Source organism: Bufo bufo, chromosome 5 (genome assembly GCF_905171765.1).
Source record: "Bufo bufo chromosome 5, aBufBuf1.1, whole genome shotgun sequence".
Lineage (NCBI taxonomy): Eukaryota > Metazoa > Chordata > Amphibia > Anura > Bufonidae > Bufo > Bufo bufo.
The window spans coordinates 125,472,741-125,493,063 of record NC_053393.1 but is presented as its reverse complement, the minus strand read 5'-3'; positions in this window follow the sequence as shown (position 1 = coordinate 125,493,063).

The following is a 20,323-nucleotide window of genomic DNA, read 5'->3' as shown; positions in this document are numbered from 1 at the left end:
AGTGTTTTTTTAATAACAGAATAGAACAACAGTATCTATAGCATGTATCTCACACGTACAGATGCAGACAAGGCCACAAATTAAGATTTTTGCCCAAAATGGGCATTTATTTAATACCAGAATAGCACAGCAGTATGTAAAGGGTGTATCTCACAATGACAGATGCAGCAAAGGCTGCAAAATTAAGATTTTTTGCTCTAAATGTGTGTTTTTTTAATAGCAGAATAGAACAACAGTATCTAAAGGGTGTATCTCACACGTACAGATGCAGACAATGCTGAAAAATAAAGATTTTTGCCCTAAATGTGTTTTTTAATACCAGAATAGCACAGCAGTATCTAAAGCATGTATCTCACACTGACAGTTGCAGACACAAGGCCGCAAATTAAGTATTTTTCCCTAAATGGGTGTTTTTTAAAACCCAGAAAATGATAGCTGTATTTCTAGCTTAAATTGCTAACTGACTAATGCGGGAGAGGCCCCAGATGGAGGGTATTGCCAAAAATTTGTGTTTTTTCAAAGCCTGAAAATCATTGAAGTATTTCAAGCTTGTTTTAACAATCACAGATGCAGCAAAGGCTGCAATATTAAGTATTTTGCCCAAAATGGGTGTTTTTTTTAAAACAGAATATGACAGCAGTATATAACGCTTGAATTTCACACGCACATATGCAGCAAGGGCTGTAAAATTGAGTGTTTTGCCCAAAAAAGGTGTTTTTTTAAACCCCTTAGAGACCGGGCTCATTTTCACCTTAAGGACCAGTCCATTATTTGCAAATCTGACCAGTGTCACTTTATGTGGTGATAACTTTAAAACACTTTGACTTATCCAGGCCATTCTGAAATAGTTTTTTCGTCATATATTGTACTTCATTGCATTGGTAAAATGGAGTAAAAAAAAAATTATTTTTTATTTTTAAACAAAATACCAAATTTACCAAAAATTTGGAAAAATTTGCAAATTTTTAAGTTTCAATTTCTCTACTTCTATAATACATAGTAATACCTACAGAAATAGTTATTACTTTACATTCCCCATATGTCTACTTCATGTTTGGATCAATTTGGGAATGACATTTTATTTTTTGGGGATGTTACAAGGCTTAGAAATTTAGAAGCAAATCTTGAAATTTTTCTGAAATTTTCAAAAACCCACTTTTTAAGGACCAGTTCAAGTCTGAAGTCACTTTGTGATTCTTACATAATAGAAACCACCCAAAAATGACCCCATTCTAGAAACTACACCCCTCAATGTATTTAAAACTGATTTTACTAACTTTGTGAAACCCTTTAAGTGTTCTAAAAGAATTAATGGAATATAGAGATACAATTTAAAAATGTCACTTTTTTGGCAGATTTTCCATTTAAATATTTATTTTCCAGTTACAAAGCAAGGGTTAACAACCAAACAAAACTCAATATTTATTGCCCTGATTCTGTAGTTTACAGAAACACTCCATATGTGGTCGTAAACTGCTGTACGGGCACATGGCAGTGCGCAGAAGGAAAGGAATGCCATACGGTTTTTGGAAGGCAGATTTTGCTGGACTGGTTTTTTGACACCATAACCCATTTGAAGCCCCCCTGATGCACCCCTAGAGTAGAAACTCCAAAAAAGTGACCCCATTTTAGAAACTAGGGGATAGGGTGACAGTTTTATTGGTACTATTTTAGGGTACATATGATTTTTGGTTGCTCTATATTACACTTTTTGTGAGGCAAGGTAACAAGAAATAGCTTGGCACCGTTTTTATTTTCTGTTATTTATAACATTCATCTGACAGGTTAGATCATGTGGTATTTTTATAGAGCAGGATGTCACGGACGATACCTAATATGTATACTATTTTTTTATTTATGTAAGTTTTAAACAATGATTTCATTTCTGAAACAAAAAAAAAAATCATGTTTTAGTGTCTCCATAGTCTGAGAGCCATAGTTTTTTCAGTTTTTGGGCAATTATCTTAAGTAATCTCATTTTTTGCGGGATGAGATGACGGTTTGGCACTATTTTTGGGTGCATATGACTTTTTGATCGCTTGCTATTACACTTTTTGTGATGTAAGGTGACAAAAAATTGCTTTTTTTACACCGTTTTTATTTTTTACGGTGTTCACGTGGGGGGTTAGGTCATGTGATATTTTTATAGAGCAGGTTATTATGGACGCGGCAATACCTAATATGTATACTTTTTTTATTCATGTAAGTTTTGCACAATAATATAATTTTTGAAACAAAAAAAAATCATGCTTTAGTGTCTCCATATTCTGAGAGCCATAGTTTTTTTCAGTTTTTGGGCGATTATCTTAGGTAGGGTCTCATTTTTTGCTGGATGAGATGATGGTTTGATTGGCACTATTTTGGGGTGCATATGACTTTTTGATCGCGTGCTATTACACTTTTTGTGATGTAAGGTGACAAATAATGGCTTTTTTGACACCGTTTTTTTATTTATTTACTTTTACGGTGTTCATCTGAGGGGTTAGGTCATGTGATAATTTTATAGAGCAGGTTATTACGGATGCGGCAATACCTAATATGTATACTTTTTTAATTTACTTAAGTTTTACACAATAACAGGTTTTTTAAAACAAAAATACTGATGTTTTAGTGTCTCCATATGCTGAGCCATAGTTTATTTATATTTTGGGTAATTGTCTTAGGTAGGGGCTAATTTTTTGCGGGATGAGGTGATGGTTAGATTGGTACTATTTTGGTGGGCATACACCTTTTTGATCGCTTACTGTTGTACTTTTTGTGATATAAGGTGACAAAAAAATTGTTTATTTAGCAGTTTTTATTTTTTATTTTTTGAAGTGTTTTTCTGAGAGGTTAGGTCATGTGATATGTTTACAGAGCAGGTCGATACTAATATGTCAACTTTTTTTTTTCACATTTATTTAGTACCAGGACATCTTGACGTACAGGTAAGTCATATGTCCCCAAGAGGCTAAAACCCAAAAAATTATAGCTGTATTTCTAGCTTAAATTGCACACTGACTAATGCGGCAGAGACCCAAGATGGAGGTTATTGCCAAAAATGTGTGTTTTTTCAAAGCCTGAAAATTATTGAAGTATTTCAAGCTTGTTTTAACAATAACAAATGCAGCAAAGTACTTTGCCCAAAATGGGTGTTTTTTTAATAACAGAATATGACAGCAGTATATAACGCTTGAATTTCACACTGACAGATGCAGACAAGGCTGCAAATTACCGTATTTTTCGCCCTATAAGACGCACCAGCCCATAAGACGCACCTGGTGGGTTTGAACTAATGGCGGTCTGTGCATGACACTATTATGGGGGATCTGTGGATGATGCACTGTTATGGGGTGGGGGATTTGTGGATGGCACTGTTATGTGGGGGATCTGTGGATGGCACTGTTATGGGGGGAGCTGTGGATGGCATTATGATGGGGGGGTCTGTGGATGGCATTATGATGGTGGGGGGATCTGTGGATGGCATTATGATGGTGGGGGGGATCTGTGGATGGCATTATGATGGTGAGGGGGGATCTGTGGATGGCACTGTTATGGGGTGGTGGATCTGTGGATGACACTGCTATATGTGTCATCCACAGATCCCCCATAACAGTCCCATCCACAGATCCCCCCATCATAATGCCATCCACAGACCACCCCCCATCATTATGCCATTCACAGATTCCTAGGGAGGGACTGTAGTAGGCGGGGAGAGTGGGAGACTGTACTCTGGCCCCGCAGCTCAGTATGTACTGTATTATACATAGTGTTAATCATCAGATCTAAACTAAATAATGATGCGCTCCCCCTGCTCCCCCTGTGTATCGTACTTACCGGTAAACATGTCACGCTCCTGTAGTAAGCACTAGCAGCTAGCAGGCAGGCCGGGCGGCCATAACTCACTGAGGTCACGTGCCTGCTCCGCCTGTGACGTGCCTGTGACCTCAGTGAGTTACGGCGCCCGGCCTGCCTGCTAGCTGCTAGTGCTTACTACAGGAGCGTGACATGTTTACCGGTAAGTACGATACACAGGGGGAGCAGGGGGAGCGCAGGGGGAGCGCATCATTATTTAGTTTAGATCTGATGATTAAAACTACGTATACTACAGTACATACTGAGCTGCAGGGCCAGAGTACAGTGCCTGCACTGCCCCGCCGCTCTCCCCGCCTACTACAGTCCCTCCTCCCTCCTCACTAATATATTGCAGTCTGCGATTCTGCAGCATGCGATGTAAATTGCCAGCATTCGCCCCTTAAGACGCAGGGGCACTTTCCCCCCACTTTTGGGGGGAAAAAGTGCTTCTTATGGGGCGAAAACTACGGTAAGTATTTTGCCCAAAATAGGTGTTTTTTTTAATAACAGAATATGACAGCAGTATATAATGCTTCAATCTCAAACGTGCAGTTGCAACAAGGGAGGGTATTGCAAAAAATGGGTGTTTTTTAAAACCCAGAAAATTATTGAAGTATTTAAAGCTTGTTTTAACAATAACAGATGCAGCAAAGGCTGCAATATGAAGTACTTTGCTCAAAAAGGGTGTTTTTTTTAATAACAGAATATGACAGCAGTATATAACGCTTGAATTTCACACTGACAGATGCAACAAGGGCTGTAAAATTGAGTATTTTGCCCAAAAAATTTGTTTTTTAAAACCCAGAAAATTATAGCTGTATTTCTAGCTTAAATTGCACACTGACTAATGCTGCAAATGCACCAGATGTAGGATATTGCCAAAAATTGTTTTTTTTTTAAACCCAAATTATTATTGCAGTATTACAAGCTTGGATATCAATGTCACAAAAGCACATATGCAGTGCTGGTGCATGGAGATTGCATAAAAAGGCCGCCGCCACCCACCTAAAAAGATTGTGCTCCCACACAACAAAATCTATGTAGATTGCTGAGTTCAATTGCAGTTCTGATTAAAATTTCTTTCCTATTCTCTCCCTCACAGCAGCAGCATCCTCTCCCTACACTAGTAAAAGCAGAGTGACGTGCAGCGCTACGTGACTCCATCTTATACAGAGGCTGGGTCACATGCTGCACTGGCCAATCATAGCCATGCCATTAGTAGGCATGGCTGTGATGGCTTCTAAGGGCACAGAGTTAAACGCTTGTTGATTGGCTGCTCTGCAGCCTTTCAAAAAGCGCCAAGAAATCGCCGAACACCGAACACGAACTTTTACTGAAATGTTCGGGTCCCGGGTCCAAAAATCTAAAATTTTAAAGTTCAGGTTCGCTCAACCCTAATCAGGTTGCATCAGAATGGGAGCAGACGCAAAACATTTCTTAATAGCCGAAAAGGCCTGTAATGCCTCATCCGACCAGACAGAAAAGTTGGTGCCTTTTTTAGTCATAGGAAAAACAGCCGGCACTCACTCAATGTTGCACATTGCACGGGATAGGAAGGGGTCTCCACGAATATTCAAAGAAAATCCCAGCAGTCGTGTCTTCAAGTATATGATGTTTTATTGCATCAAATCAAAAGATGTCCTCAATCCAGGACGCGTTTCGGCTAGCATGCCTTTATCAACAAGTACAAGTATACAAAATGACCAAGTATATATAATGAGATAACTCCTCCCCTTATGACATCACCAACTCCTCTCATCTGCACTGGTGATGGGAGGGGTAAGTAACAAACACAAGTGTATCAATCAGTAAATCAAAGGCTTATACAACAGGCTTCATGTCTCAAACTCTGTTTCAAAGAATATATATGTATTTCCAATTTTTTTTTATATGTCTACCACAAATCATATTTCATAATTCCTGGTGTATGAGATCCCTCAACGGATATTTGATGTCTGAAAAATAAAGGTTATATATAAATAACACAGCATCAAATGTGCATAATCTCATAATCTCTATTAAGGTCTTTGGGGTGTAGAGTATCCAACATATGGATCCAGTACGCCTCTCTACGTAATAGCAGCTTCTTCAAATCTCCCCCTCTCCTAGGTCTTTTAACCTGTTCCAGTACCTGGAACCTCAATTGAGAAATCCCATGTTTGCACTGATCAAAATGAAATGGGATAGGAAGCATCAAATTCTTGGTGCGAATAGTAGATTTATGTTTCCCAATACGATCCCTAATCGTTTGAGTGGTCTCTCCAATGTATAATAACCCACAGGGACATTTTATCAAATAAATCACATTGGTGGATTCACAGGTGAAAAAAACTTCAATTGCAAAGGGTCGCCCACTGTGTGGGTGATAAAATGTGGAACCTCTAATGATATGGGAACATTGAGAACAGTGCAAACATGGGAATGTGCCCTTACGTTGAGTTGCTAACACCATTTGTTTTAACGTCTTTTTTGTACTCCCAATATCAGAGTGTACAAGTTTATCCCTTTAACTAGGATTCTTCTTGTTACATATCAAGGGAGGATTTTTAAATTCTTCTATGGTAGGATAAGCCTTCTCCAACAAGTGCCATTGTCTACGTATAATATTATCCAATTTCTGGTTATAGGGATGAAAATTATGTACAAGTGCCACTCTAGATCATTTGGTTTTAACTGATTTATCAGGATTTGTGAGTTCTCTTCTAGTTTGACTCAGAATTGAATGGGGATACCCCCTTTGTTCAAATCTGTGAGTCATCTCATCAATCCTGATAAGCTGCCTGTCAGGATCAGACACAATTCGCTGTACTCGCTGATACTGGGATTTCGGGATAGCTCTCTTTAATTCTGGTGGGTGAGAGCTTGAGAAATGAAGAATGGTATTCCTATCAGTATCCTTTCTAAACAAATCTGTGGATAGCCTACCGCATTGATCCTTTTCCACCATTGTATCAAGAAAGCTCACCTTATGGTTGTCAAAGACTAATGTGAATTTTAACCCTTCATGTGCATGGTTCAAGTGGTCAAGGAAGAACAGCAGGGTCTCCTGTGACCCCGCCCATATGCAAAAAATTTCATCAATAAATCTCTTCCAAACGAGGACATTATTTAGATACCAACTGGTATTATATACATATAGATCCTCAAATTGTGACATATAAGCATTTGTATAGGGCGGGGCCACATTCGACCCCATCGCAGTCCCTCGCCGCTGAAGGTAGTAGTTATCCTCAAACATAAAGTAATTTTCATGTAACACAAGTTTTAATAATTGCAGAAAAAATTCCTGTTCTTCCTGAGTGTACTTACTTCTACCTAGCAATGATCTAACTGCTTCTATGCCAGTTACATGATCAATAGAAGTATTTAAACTAACAACGTCTATAGTTATCAAGAGACTATCAGAGGGGACCGATTCCAAACTGGCAATTGTGTTAAGAAAATGTAGCGTATCGGACAAAAAAGATTTAGTATCCTTGATTAAGGGAGTCAATGCCTTTTCCAGCACAATTGCCAGGGGTGATAAAATTGACCCTACAGAGGCTACAATAGGTCGCCCCGGAGGGTCCACTAGGGTCTTATGCACCTTAGGCAAAATATAGAAAACCGGGGTGATGGGTGTGTGATTAATCAGAAACGTATGCAATTTACCATCAATAACCCCTAGGGATAAAAAACTGTTTGCATGATTTTATCCATAATACGAAACACTGGATCACCCGATAATTTTTCATAAGTATTTCCATCCGAAAGTTGGCGCATAACCTCTGCAAAATATTTTCCTCGATCCATCAGAACAATCGCGCCGCCCTTATCCGCAGGCTTTAGGACAAGATCTTTATCCTCCATTAATAATCGGATAGCCATTTTATCCTGCAGTGTCACATTATGTGAAAACCGTAATTCACCCCTCTTTATCGAATCCATCTGACTCTGTATATCTTTATTGACTAAATGAACATAAGTCTCAATAGGGTGGTATACCTTAGGAGGCATATAGTGACTCTTAATCTTCAGACCTAAGTCCGCTAGGCGTAGACCAGAATGTCCCTCCTCAACCTCATGCACACCATGCGATTCCAAAAAATGTGCTTTAAGTCTTAATTTTCGAAAAAAATTATTCAAGTCAATATCAAACTGAAAAGAATCGAAGGGAGTCGAAGGACTAAAAGAAAGTCCTTTCTGTAAAGCTTTCATTTGATCGACATTAAGACTCCTGGAAGACAAATTAATCATGAGTGACATGCTCTTACCTGAGAGCGCGTCTGGATCGCTTGACTCGATCCCATCCCTTCGCCAGCGTTTATGATGCTTCCAGCCTGCGCGCCTCGTGCGCCTCCTCCTCCACGTGGACGCCGACCGCCCCTCAGAAAAAAAGAGCGAGTCTCCTGTGGTCCCGTGGATTCGTTTCCCGAACTGGAGGTGTATGATCCCGGTTTTGCAGGTCTCCTGTAGCCCGACCTCTGGCGGGATGACGTGTCTTGCCATCTATTCCCTTTATTTAGATGGTAGTCCTCACTATCACGTAAGAATTTAGATCTTTTTCTGTCTTCCGTCTCCTTTTTATATGTAGCAATCTGTAAATCGACAGAATCTTTCAGTTGCTGAAATTCTTTGGATGTTATCGAATCTTTCAATTGTTGTTCGGTGGCAGCAATTTGTGCTGGTATCTTATTATACATTGGAGAGACCACTCAAACGATTAGGGATCGTATTGGGAAACATAAATCTACTATTCGCACCAAGAATTTGATGCTTCCTATCCCATTTCATTTTGATCAGTGCAAACATGGGATTTCTCAATTGAGGTTCCAGGTACTGGAACAGGTTAAAAGACCTAGGAGAGGGGGAGATTTGAAGAAGCTGCTATTACGTAGAGAGGCGTACTGGATCCATATGTTGGATACTCTACACCCCAAAGGCCTTAATAGAGATTATCAGATTATGCACATTTGATGCTGTGTTATTTATATATAACCTTTATTTTACAGACATCAAATATCCGTTGAGGGATCTCATACACCAGGAATTATGAAATATGATTTGTGGTAGATATATAAAAAAAATTGGAAATACATATATATTCTTTGAAACAGAGTATGAGGCATGAACCCTGTTGTATAAGCCTTTGATTTACTGATTGATACACTTGTGTTTGTTACTTACCCCTCCCATCACCTGTGCAGGTGAGGGGAGTTGGTGATGTCATAAGGGGAGGAGTTATCCCATTATATATACTTGGTCATTTTGTATACTTGATCCTTTTTTAGTCATATCTGTCAAAGGTTTTACAATGGTGGAATAATTAAAGATTAATTTTCTGTAGTAATTGGTAAAACCCAAAAACCGCATCAGAGCTTTCTGATTCTCAGGCAGGTCCCATTCCAGTACCGCCCGGACCTTTTTGGAGTCCATATGAAAACCAGAGTCAGAAAGCAGGTATCCTAAAAACGGTAGTTCCTGGACAGCAAATACACATTTTTCCAATTTTGCATACAATTTATTCTCCCAAAGGATCGACGACACCTGTCTAACGTGATCCTGATGAGTCTCCAAATCGGGTGAGTAAATTAGTATATCATAAAGGTTAATAACAATGAACCTTCCCACTAAATGATGGAAAATATCATTGACAAATCGCTGAAAGACCGCTGGCGCATTAGTTAAACCAAAGGGCATGACAAGATTCTTGAAATGACCTTCGGGTGTATTGAAGGCCGTTTTCCACTCATCTCTTTCCTTAATTCTGATCAGATTATAAGCTCCTTTTAAATCCAACTTGTAGAACACCTTGGCTCTGACAATTTGATCAAATAGATCAGAAATCAAAGGAAGGGGACACGGATCACGGACCATAATGAAATTCAATTCCCGGAAATCTAAACACAGTCTAAGTGAGCCGTCTTTGTTTTTTACGAAAAAGAAGCCAGGGGCCACAGGGGACTTAGATGGCCTAATATGTCCCTTTGCCAAGCTCTCTGCAATATACTTCCGCATAGCTTCTCTTTCAGGTTGGGAAAGGTTGTATAGTCGAGATTTTTGCAGTTTAGCTCCAAGGATAAGATTGACCGGACAATCATATTCTCGATGGGGGAGCAGCTCCTGAGCTCCACGCTCCGAGAATACGTCCGCAAAATCAGAGAGAAACCGAGGTAGGACCGTAGTTGACACCCCTGAGATAAAAGCACAAAGACAGTTGTCCGAACAAAATTCACTCCAGCTACTGATTTGTCTTGTTTGCCAGTCAATAGTAGGGTTATGCTTTATCAACCACGGTAAACCCAGAACCATTGGAGCAGGCAAGCCCTTCATAACAAAACAATAAATGGACTTAACATGTGAATCACCACCCTTAACTGAATGTCATGAATGATATGAGTAAGACTCTTTTGTGAGAGAGGGGAGGATCCAATAGGTATCTCTATATCTAAAGTGCTAGTTCTAAAACCAAGATTTTGGAGGAACTGAAAATCAATAAGGTTTACCCCAGCACCCCTGTCAACAAGTACCTCAAAATCAAAATTTCCCGAGTCTAGCGTCACCATGGCAGGCAGGAAGAAACGGGTATTGCAGGGAGAATGCATATTTGCTTGCTCAGACTCCCCATTCACACAACCAAGAGTCAGGGAAGTTCTTTTTTCCTCTTTATGTGAATACCTCTGTAGTTTTTCATTACCGCTTTGAGGTTTAACAAAAGGACATGCACAAACAAAATGACCTTTTTTTCCACAGAAGTAACATAGTTTATTCAGCTTCCTAAAATCCCTATCACCTGAGCAAAAGGAAACCTGGCCCAACTGCATAGGCTCCTCTCCTGCCCCAGATTCAAAAGTCATATTACCCCGGGGACTAGATGGGACGGATCCACTTACAGACGAGACCCCCCGCTCGAGAGGAATCTTATACCTCTCTCTGAGACGTCTATCAAGCCGCACTGCCAAAGACATGGCCGTCTCCAATAAATCGGGATACTCATGAAAAGCAAGGGCATCTTTCAACCTCTCAGATAGCCCCCGACAAAACTGCCTCCGGAGTGCAGGATCATTCCACCCCGAGTCAGTTGCCCATCTTCTAAATTCTGCACAATACGACTCTGCAGTACGTTCTCCCTGTAACAAACTGAGCAGCTTAGATTCAACCATAGGGACCCTGTCTGGGTCATCATAAATCAAGCCCAAGGCTCTAAAAAATTCATCCACTGACTGGAAGGATGATGAACCGGTCGGCAGAGAAAAAGCCCAGGACTGCGCGTCCCCTTTGAGCAGAGATATAATGATCCCCACTCTTTGATTCTCGTCACAAGATGACATCGGTCGCAGACGAAAATACAACCTGCAGGACTCCCTGAATCGAATAAAGTCATCACCACCCCCTGAGAACCTATCAGGGAGAGCGACTTTAGGCTTTAAGCAGACCTGATTTCCTCCAACGGCGCCAGACGCCAGAGCATTCTGACACCGTGCAACAGAACTGGAGAGATCAGCAACCTCCAGCGATAATCCCTGCATGCAATCAACCAAGGCATCCATAGCCTCCATTTCGCAATCAGGAATATGACAGTTTTTTGGCAGGTTTTAATGTCACGATAGGTAGGTAAGCGGGGAAATAACCAAACACAGGAAAACAAACAGAACAAACGACTAGCCCAAAAGCTAGGGAGAAAAGGGTCACTTCCTAGCGATCCCTAAAAGCTTTTCCTAGACTGCTGTGCCCATGTGCATACCCGGTACGTCATGTATAGGCCTGATCACCGCCGCTCGGCGGGGGCGGTGATCGGAACTCGGTACCTGCTCAAATCATTGAGCAGGCACCTTGGCTAAATGTGTCCTGTGCCCCATCCCCCACCATTTCGGAGATCGCAAAAAACCACAGGTCAATTCAGACCTGCGTGTTTGCTGCGTTTCCGGGTTATTCGGGTCTCTGGGGACCCGATAACCCGGAACAGGATGGTGATCGGTGGTGTGATAATACACCACCAATCACCATCCTTAGATCCTGAGTGGTGATGGTGACATCACCTCTCAGGATCGCTCTCATTGGCCGGCTGCAGGGGCGGGAGATTAAAATTACCACAGCGCTCCTCTCCTCCTCCTTTTGTGTCCAGGAGCCGAGCTGCACGTCGGATCGCCGCAAGGATCATCAGAGCCAGCACCCCAGCACCCCCATCTGTGCCACAGCACCCCCATCTGTGACCTAGCACCCCCAGCACCCAGGTAATTAGGGAAAGGCTAGGGACAAGTTAGATTAGGCGGGGATATTTTAGGGAAAGTTAGTGAGAAGAAAAAAAAAAAAACATTACTGATTGCATCACCCTAACTTGGGTGTCTGGGGTCCACAGCACAGCTGTGTGACCCTAGACCCCCCAGGTGTGCTGCAGCTTTCCCCCCTGTCCCAGTGAAGACTAGGATGACCCCACTTTCCTTTTGTCATCCGCCTCCTCCTCATCATCTAGCGATGATGATAAGCCCTCAAGGCGGCAGAGACGCCGCCAGGAGGAGCAAGGGGACCGCCATGCTAGAAACCCTGTGGCCCAATCTAGTACGAGCAGCTCTGGGGCTCATACTAGTTTTCCGGCCCACCAGTTAAATCCACCGGAGCCTCCTGCTGGTGAACTTGTCTGGTATACCCCAGAGCGTTATGAGCCAGTGATTCCTGATTTTGAAGGCCAACCAGGAATCCATATTTCCACAGTGGGCTTCACTGAATACGATTTTTTTTGTCTTTTTTTCAGTGACCACTTTGTAAATCTGATGGTGGGGCAGACGAACCTGTACGCCCAACAGTTCGTTGCTAAACACCCGGGCTCCTTTTTGGCTAGGCCCGGTGGCTGAACCCCGGTCAGTGCAGCTGAGATGAGGACATTTTGGGGCCTCGTGCTGCACATAGGCCTAGTCAAGAAACCTAGTGTCAGGCATTACTGGAGTAGGGACGTCCTCTACCAGACCCCACTTTACAGTACGGCCATGACACGCTCCCAGTTTGAGGCCATCCGGAAATGCCTGCATTATTCAGATAATGCAGCATGTCCCCCCCAAGGTGATCCTGCCTATGACCGCCTGTACAAAATCAGGCCGGTCATCGATCACTTTGGGGCCAAATTTGTACAGGCCTATGTACCTGGAAAGGAGGTCGCGGTTGATAAGTCTCTCATTGCGTTCAAGGGGAGACTCATTTTCCACCAGTATGTTCCCTCTAAGTGGGCGAGGTATGGCGTGAAGCTGTACAAACTTTGTGAGAGTACCTCAGGGTACGCTTACAAGTTTTGTGTGTACGAGGGGTGGGATTCCCGTATTCAACCCCCAGAATGTCCCCCACACTCTGGGTGTTAGCGGGAAACTTGTGTGGGACCTTATGCACCCACTGCTAGATAAGGGTTACCACGTGTACGTGGATAACTTTTATATTAGTATCCCCTTGTTCCAGTCCCTCGCCGCCAGATCCATGTCCGCTTGTGGGACTGTGCGGAAAAATCAACGCGGGCTCCCTAACCACCCCCTCCAGGTACCTATCCCCAGGTGTGAGACCCGTGCCCTTACCAGTGGAAACCTGTTGCTGGTCAGATATAAGGACAAGAGGGATGTCCTTGTACTGTCCACAATTCATGGTACTGGCATCACCCCTGTCCCTGTGCGAGGTACCGCGGCAACGGTCTTCAAGCCTGATTGTATCGTCAACTACAATTGGTATATGGGAGGAGTTGATCTATCTGATCAAGTCCTCAAGCCATATAACACCATGTGCAAAACCCGGGCATGGTACAAAAAAGTTGCGGTCTACTTGGTTCAGGTTGCCTTGTACAACTCTTTTGTGCTGTCCCGGAGCGCTGGCAACACAGGGACATTCCTTCAGTTCTATGAGGCAGTCCTCAAGGACCTGATCTTTTCTGACTGGGAAAGAGCAGGCCGGAGTACCTCAGGAACTGGAGGCGCCCGGATCGTCCCTCGCCAACACTTTCCAGGTGTGGTCCCCCATACTGGAAAGAAGGGACGGACCCAAAAAAGGTGCAGAGTGTGTCACAGGAGGGGGATACGGAAGGACACCACTACTCAGTGTGATTAGTGCCCCGATCATCCGGACCTCTGCATTATTGGTTGCTTCAGGGAGTACCACACTTCAATGGAGTACTAAATTTATATCCCAATTTAGCCACTGACAATCAGATAAAAAACTGGTTCTCAGACTTGAGACACTAAAACAAAAACCAAAATTTTAAAAAAATATTATTTAGTAAAACTAAAATATAAAATATTAGGTATCGCCGCCTCCATAAGAATCTGCTCTATAAAAATACCCCCCTAACCCCTCAGATGAACACGGTCAAAAAAATTAGATAAAAACGGTGCAAAAAAAAGTTTTTTTTGTCACCTTACATCACAAAAATTGTAATAGCAAGCGATCAAAAAGTCATATGCCCCCCAAAATAGTGCCAATAAAACCGTCTTCTCATCCCGCAAAAAATGTGCCCCTACCTAAGATAATCGGCTAAAAAAAATAAAAAAATGACTCTTAGACTATGAAGATCCCAAAAAGTTTTTTTTGTGTTCATAAAAAGATAATATAGTGTAAAACATAAAAAAATAAAAAAAAGTAGACATATTAGTAGGGTTGAGCGAACCAGAACTGTAAAGTTCAGGTTCGTACCGAACTTTAGGATTTTTGGACCCCGAACCCGAACATTTCCGTAAAAAGTTCGGGTTCGGTGTTCGGCGCTTTCTTGGCGCTTTTTGAAAGGCTGCACAGCAGCCAATCAACAAGCGTCATACTACTTGCCCCAAAAGGCCATCACAGCCATGCCTACTATTGGCATGGCTGTGATTGGCCAACTGCAGCATGTGACCCAGCCTCTATTTAAGCTGGAATCACGTAGCGCAGCCCGTCACTCTGCTCGGATTAGTGTAGGGATAGGCTGCAGCTGCGGTGAGGGAGAGATCAGGGAGGAATCTTATGAAGAACTGCTTCTTTACTCAGCGATCTACAGCAAATGTGTTTTGTGGGTGCAGTGCACAATTGTTTTAAGCCTGCCCTGAGCCAACTACTACTGAAAGCGAACTCTTTTTCCTTCAGTTAGTCAATATCAATACATAATCGGCAGTCATTTTATGCAATGATAGTGCACCAGCACAGGATATCTGCATGTCTGCAAGTCCAGAAAAACTGCTTTGAGACACTGGGGTTAAAAAAAAACCTTTGTTTCATATAGTGCACATCTAGGATTATCGCTGCATAAGTGATTGTGAAATTTAGGCCAGAAATACAGCTTTCTCATACTGGGGCATGCTGGGGTGAAAAAAAACCACATCTGTTTCATATAGTGCACATCTAGGATTATAGGTGCATAAGTGAGTGTCACATTTAGGCCAGAAATACAGCTTTGGCATACTGGGGCATACTGGGTGAAACAAACCCTCCTGTTTCATATAGTGCACATCTAGAATTATAGGTGCATATAGGACTGTTCATTTTAGGCCACAAATACGGCTTTTGCTTACTGGGGTTAAAAAACCCTCTGATATACTGCACATCTGGAATTAGAGGTGCATAAGTTCCTTTGAAATTTAGGCCACAAATACGGCTTTCTCAAACTGGGGCATACTGGGGTGAAAAAAAAACCCATCTGTTTCATATAGTGCACATCTAGGATTATAGGTGCATAAGTGAGTGTCACATTTAGGCCAGAAATACGGCTTTGGCATACTGGGGCATACTGGGTGAAACAAACCCCTCTGTTTCATATAATGCATGATAGGCCATATTTGGGATATTGTCCGGGAGTAGTGCCAAAGAGATAAGATTCATGGTTACAGAGAACAGAAACTTAGCAGAAAACAGAATTAGTTTTAACATATAAAAACATGGATTCCTTTCAAATCCCCCCTTAGAACCTTTAGTGTGTCATACTACATGGTTCTTTCCTTTCTTGTCCTTTTTCTCTCTATATGATATTAGGTAATTCTTATACCCATCTGGGCTTCGATCCTCCTGGGGTAGAGTAGTCTGATATAATTACATATTAGAGATCCCCTTTTCAAGCATTTGTCTCACACAAGGAATAACACATAATGCTACTACACCTATTACTATTGGCTAGTAAACTCAATAAAGTCATCGAGGCCATTGCAATCTTAATCAATGCGCTCGACCATTTCCCAAAACAGGGGGAGAGGATCTTCATGTTGGAGGTCAGGGCTGTCTGCCCCCGTTAGTACCTCTGGGCCTCGTTGGAGGTCAGGGCTGTCTGCCCCCGTTAGTACCTATGGTTCTTTTTCAAGGCCAAGGCTGTCTGCCTCCGTTTCTGCCTCCTCTCTTGCTTTTACCAGCTTCACTCGTGTGGCATGGATCCATGTCGGAGATTGTTCGGTCAGTATAGCTGTTCTGGTTACTGCGACCACGGTAGTGGGTGGGCCATATACGAAATCACCTTGAAAACCCCTCAGTTTTATTAAGTACCTGTATCAATTTGGTGACATATTCTTCCCTTATTAAATCAAGGTCCACTTCCTGCACTATCATTGGGCGTCTTGCCCAGGGGGTGGGGAAAGGCCTTCCCATGAGTATCTCAAATGGTGATAACCCTAACTTCTTATTAGGTGTCATCCTTATTTCTGCAAGTATTATGGGTAGGATCTCTTTCCATTTTTCAAAGGTACCTGCAGTGGCCTTCCTCAATTTATCTTTGATAGTCCTGTTCATGCGTTCCACAATTCCTGAGCTTTGTGGGTGATATGGAATGTGAAATTTCCATTCTTTCTGTAATGATTTAGCAATTTCCTTATTGAGTTTGGAGGTGAATGCTGGCCCTTGGTCAGATTCAATCATCAGAGGGCATACCCACCTAGGGATAATTTGTTGAGTAATTATTCTTGCTGTTGTTTTTGCATCCTCTGATTTGGTGGGGAATACTTCAGGCCATCTGGAGAACATGTCAACAATCACCTAGGCATATTCCTGTCTACCATGAGTTTTGGGAATATGTGTGAAATCTACCTGTAGGTGGGTGAATGGAGTAGTGGGATAGTCAAGGTGTTGATGGACTACCTTCAAGGGGTTGTTCCTCAAACATGTAATGCACCTGTGTACATATTCTGTTACTAACTTTCTGATGTCAGTAATTTAAAAATTTTGACTCAATAATGACTGAGTTGTCTGTATGCTGTTATGTCCTACTCTGTGGAAATGTGCTATAAAGATGGAAGCACTGTGTTGGGGAATGCATGGCTTCCCCTCTTTTTCAGACTAATCCTGTCTTAAGATTTTTCTGCAATACTGGATAACGCCAGTCTTGCCGTTCCTGTTCAGTGGCATACCTTTGAAGATCTGTAAGCATCTGTGACATATCAGGGGTTGGGGGTGTTAAACATGGCATCTCCCAATGGTTACATGGACTTGTGGGGTTGCATTTGGCCACTCGTCTTGCCACCTTATCTGCCAGTGCATTGCCCTGTGAGACATGATCCTTGCCATTGGTGTGCAGTCGACAATTGCTAATTGTGAGGGTAATCTGATAGCTTCAAGTAGATCTGCGACCAACTGTGAGTGTGAGATGCGTTTACCATGAAACCTCTTCTCTGCCAAATCATACCATGGTCCCACACTACTCCATGTGCGTACCTACTGTCAATATAGATGGTAACAGGTTTGTCAGCATGTAGAATACATGCCCTAGTAAATGCAATGAGCTCACCTGCCTGTGCAGACTGAAATTTTATGTGTTTCGCCTCTAGGACGACATCTGGGAGCATAACAGTGGCGTAGCCTGTACAGTATTTGGTGTCATTTGGTCTGGTGCATGACCCATCCACAAAAACCTCTGGAGCACCTTCAATGGGTGTGGATGACAAATCATGTCTTGGAGAAGTTTTGTGTTCCAAGACCTGTAAGCAATAATGTGTGTCTGTGAGGCAATCTTCTTGTCCTTTAAGGCCTAAGAGAGCATTCAGTATTGGTGCTGGACCTGAGGTGTGGGAAGCATATTTGATTTTGAGTGAGGGGTCACTGAGCAGTATTACATCATATCCTGAAAGCCTTTGTGCAGACATGTGTTGTGTGTGGATGCCCTTGAGTAGGCCTACAACATCATGAGTGGTGTGCAAAATGGTGTAATGTCCCATTGTGAAAGGAGTTGCCAACTCTACCATCATAGCACAGGCTGCAAGAGAACGCAGACATGCCGGCATCCCTTGGACAGAGGTGGGCATTACCTTCGAGAAAAATGCACATGGGCGCAACTTGCCTCCATGTTCTTGTGTCAGTACACCCGCCATGGTTTTACAGTTTTGTCGTGCAAACATGTGGAAGAGCAGTTTGTAGTAAGGGAGGCCCAATCCTGGACTTGACATTATTGAACTTTTCAAATAATCAAATGCATTGTACATTTCTGAAGACCATCTTATTAAATCTGGTTTGTCCTCCAATGTTGCCTGCCTCAAGATATTGTCAAAGTAGGAACAGTCTGAGATCCATTGTCTGCAGTAGTTTATCATACCAAGGAAGGACAGCATTTCCTTCTTGGAGTGCGGGGTGACCAGGCCCGCCACAGACTGGACTCTCTCCGGACTGATCCTCCTTTCTCCCTTTGCGAGGACAATTCCCAAGTATTCAACTTGATTTTTACACCATTGCATTTTCCCTAATGACACTTTGTGTCCACATTCAAACAACCATTGTCCTCAATGTTGGCCTCCACTGACATACTGCATAACAGTAGATCATCCACATATTGCAACAACACGGAACTTTGGGGGGGTGCCATGGTTTTAAAGTCATTTGGAGGACGATGCTGAACACTACAGGTGAGTCAGCATATCCCTGTGGCATTCTTGCTCAGGTTAGTTGTCGCCCCTCGAAGGAAAAAGCAAAAAGTAATCTGGTCTTCTTGTCAACTGGGATAGAAAAGAATGCATTTTTCAGATCTATCACACTGAACCAAACAGCGTCTGCTGGAATGGCAGATAGTAGTTGAGTGATGTCAGGTACAACAGGGGCTATAAGTACAATGATGTTGTTGATGGCCCATAAATCCTGTACAGAGTGAACTGAACCATCTGCTTTTGCCACAGGATTTATGGGAGTGCTGAATGGTGAAATCACCTCTTCTAAAATGCCCTTCTTTAAAAATTTCTCGATCATTGACCTTAAGCCCTCAATTTTCTCTGCGGACAACGGGTATTGTTTCTGGAACACTGAGATGACACCTGGTTTTACATTAGCTTTGTAAGGTGTGCAAACTATGAGCCCCATGTCATATTTATTTGAGGACCATAATGCAGGGTTAATGTTGTTAAGTTCTGGGTCGTCCTGTATGTTTGCAAGAATCAGTGGCACGGGAGTAGAGATTGGAATAAGGTCTGAGTGTACTTTTATGCCCTGATTCTTTGCTGATACCTGCAAGTCAATCTTAATGAACAAATCTCTCCCTAACAGGCTGACTGGGCAATCTGGTATAATGCTGAATACATGATCTGTGATGTATTCCCTGTCCATGGTCTCGAGTGGTAGTGAGTCAGTTTTGTAAGTTTTTGTCAATACCCCATTAATTCCTGTAACGGATCCTCTTCCGTTAGTGGACGCTTCCTAGCTTGCGCCGAGGACCACAAGCACCGCACTGGACACCACAACCACCTCAGACTCCACAACCGCCGTAGCTTAACTGGAGCTGCGCCATCTTCCTTCCACCCTGAATGAACCTCCAGCATTCAGGACCGTGTGGGAAAGATCTCTCCTCCAGGGAATATGCAGAGCATAGCAATCCCCAGCGTGATACAGCAATTCCCTCCAATAACGAGACGAGGCTGCGTTTTGAAGGGTTAGCAAAACATGAACTGAGCTGAACTCTTTATTGAGGGCTACCCGCCCGTATTTATGCAGGTCCCCACAATGCATCATGGTTTCCTCCTCTCTGCCCTGTCGACACCCGAAGGCAATTCAATTATCTTCCAGGACAAAGGGAGATCACCAATACACATGTGAGAACAATAGGGCAGGAATTTCCACCCAAATCCACAAAATCCTCCCTTCTGTCTGGAATATAATTATGGATTAACATAACTATCACAGACAGTAAAAATACAGTTTTTAATCATACACTGTAACTTTAAAACCATACATTTCATCTCCATAAAAATTACATATTTAAACTCTGCATACATCAAACATAAACACTCCCAAAAATCACACAAATCCCTCCAGCGGATCAAAAGTTAAGTGGAAGTCCATTATGACCGACCGCAAGCACAATTTCCTGCCCAAAACAGTTCCATAGATTCTTTAGTATACACCGCTAACCACGTTCGGTCCTAAGAACAGTCCAGACATGCGGCATAGTTCTGTTCTTGAAGGGTAATATGTCCCGGGGCCATAGTCGTAGGGCAGGAGGCTAGCCATAAGTCCTCTACAATGCCCAGTGGCAAATGGCAGTTTGTCACACATCTCCCCTTTGGGGGGAAGACTAACCAGGCACCTTACCTTCTGTCGGTCAGTGCCTCCGTTAGTC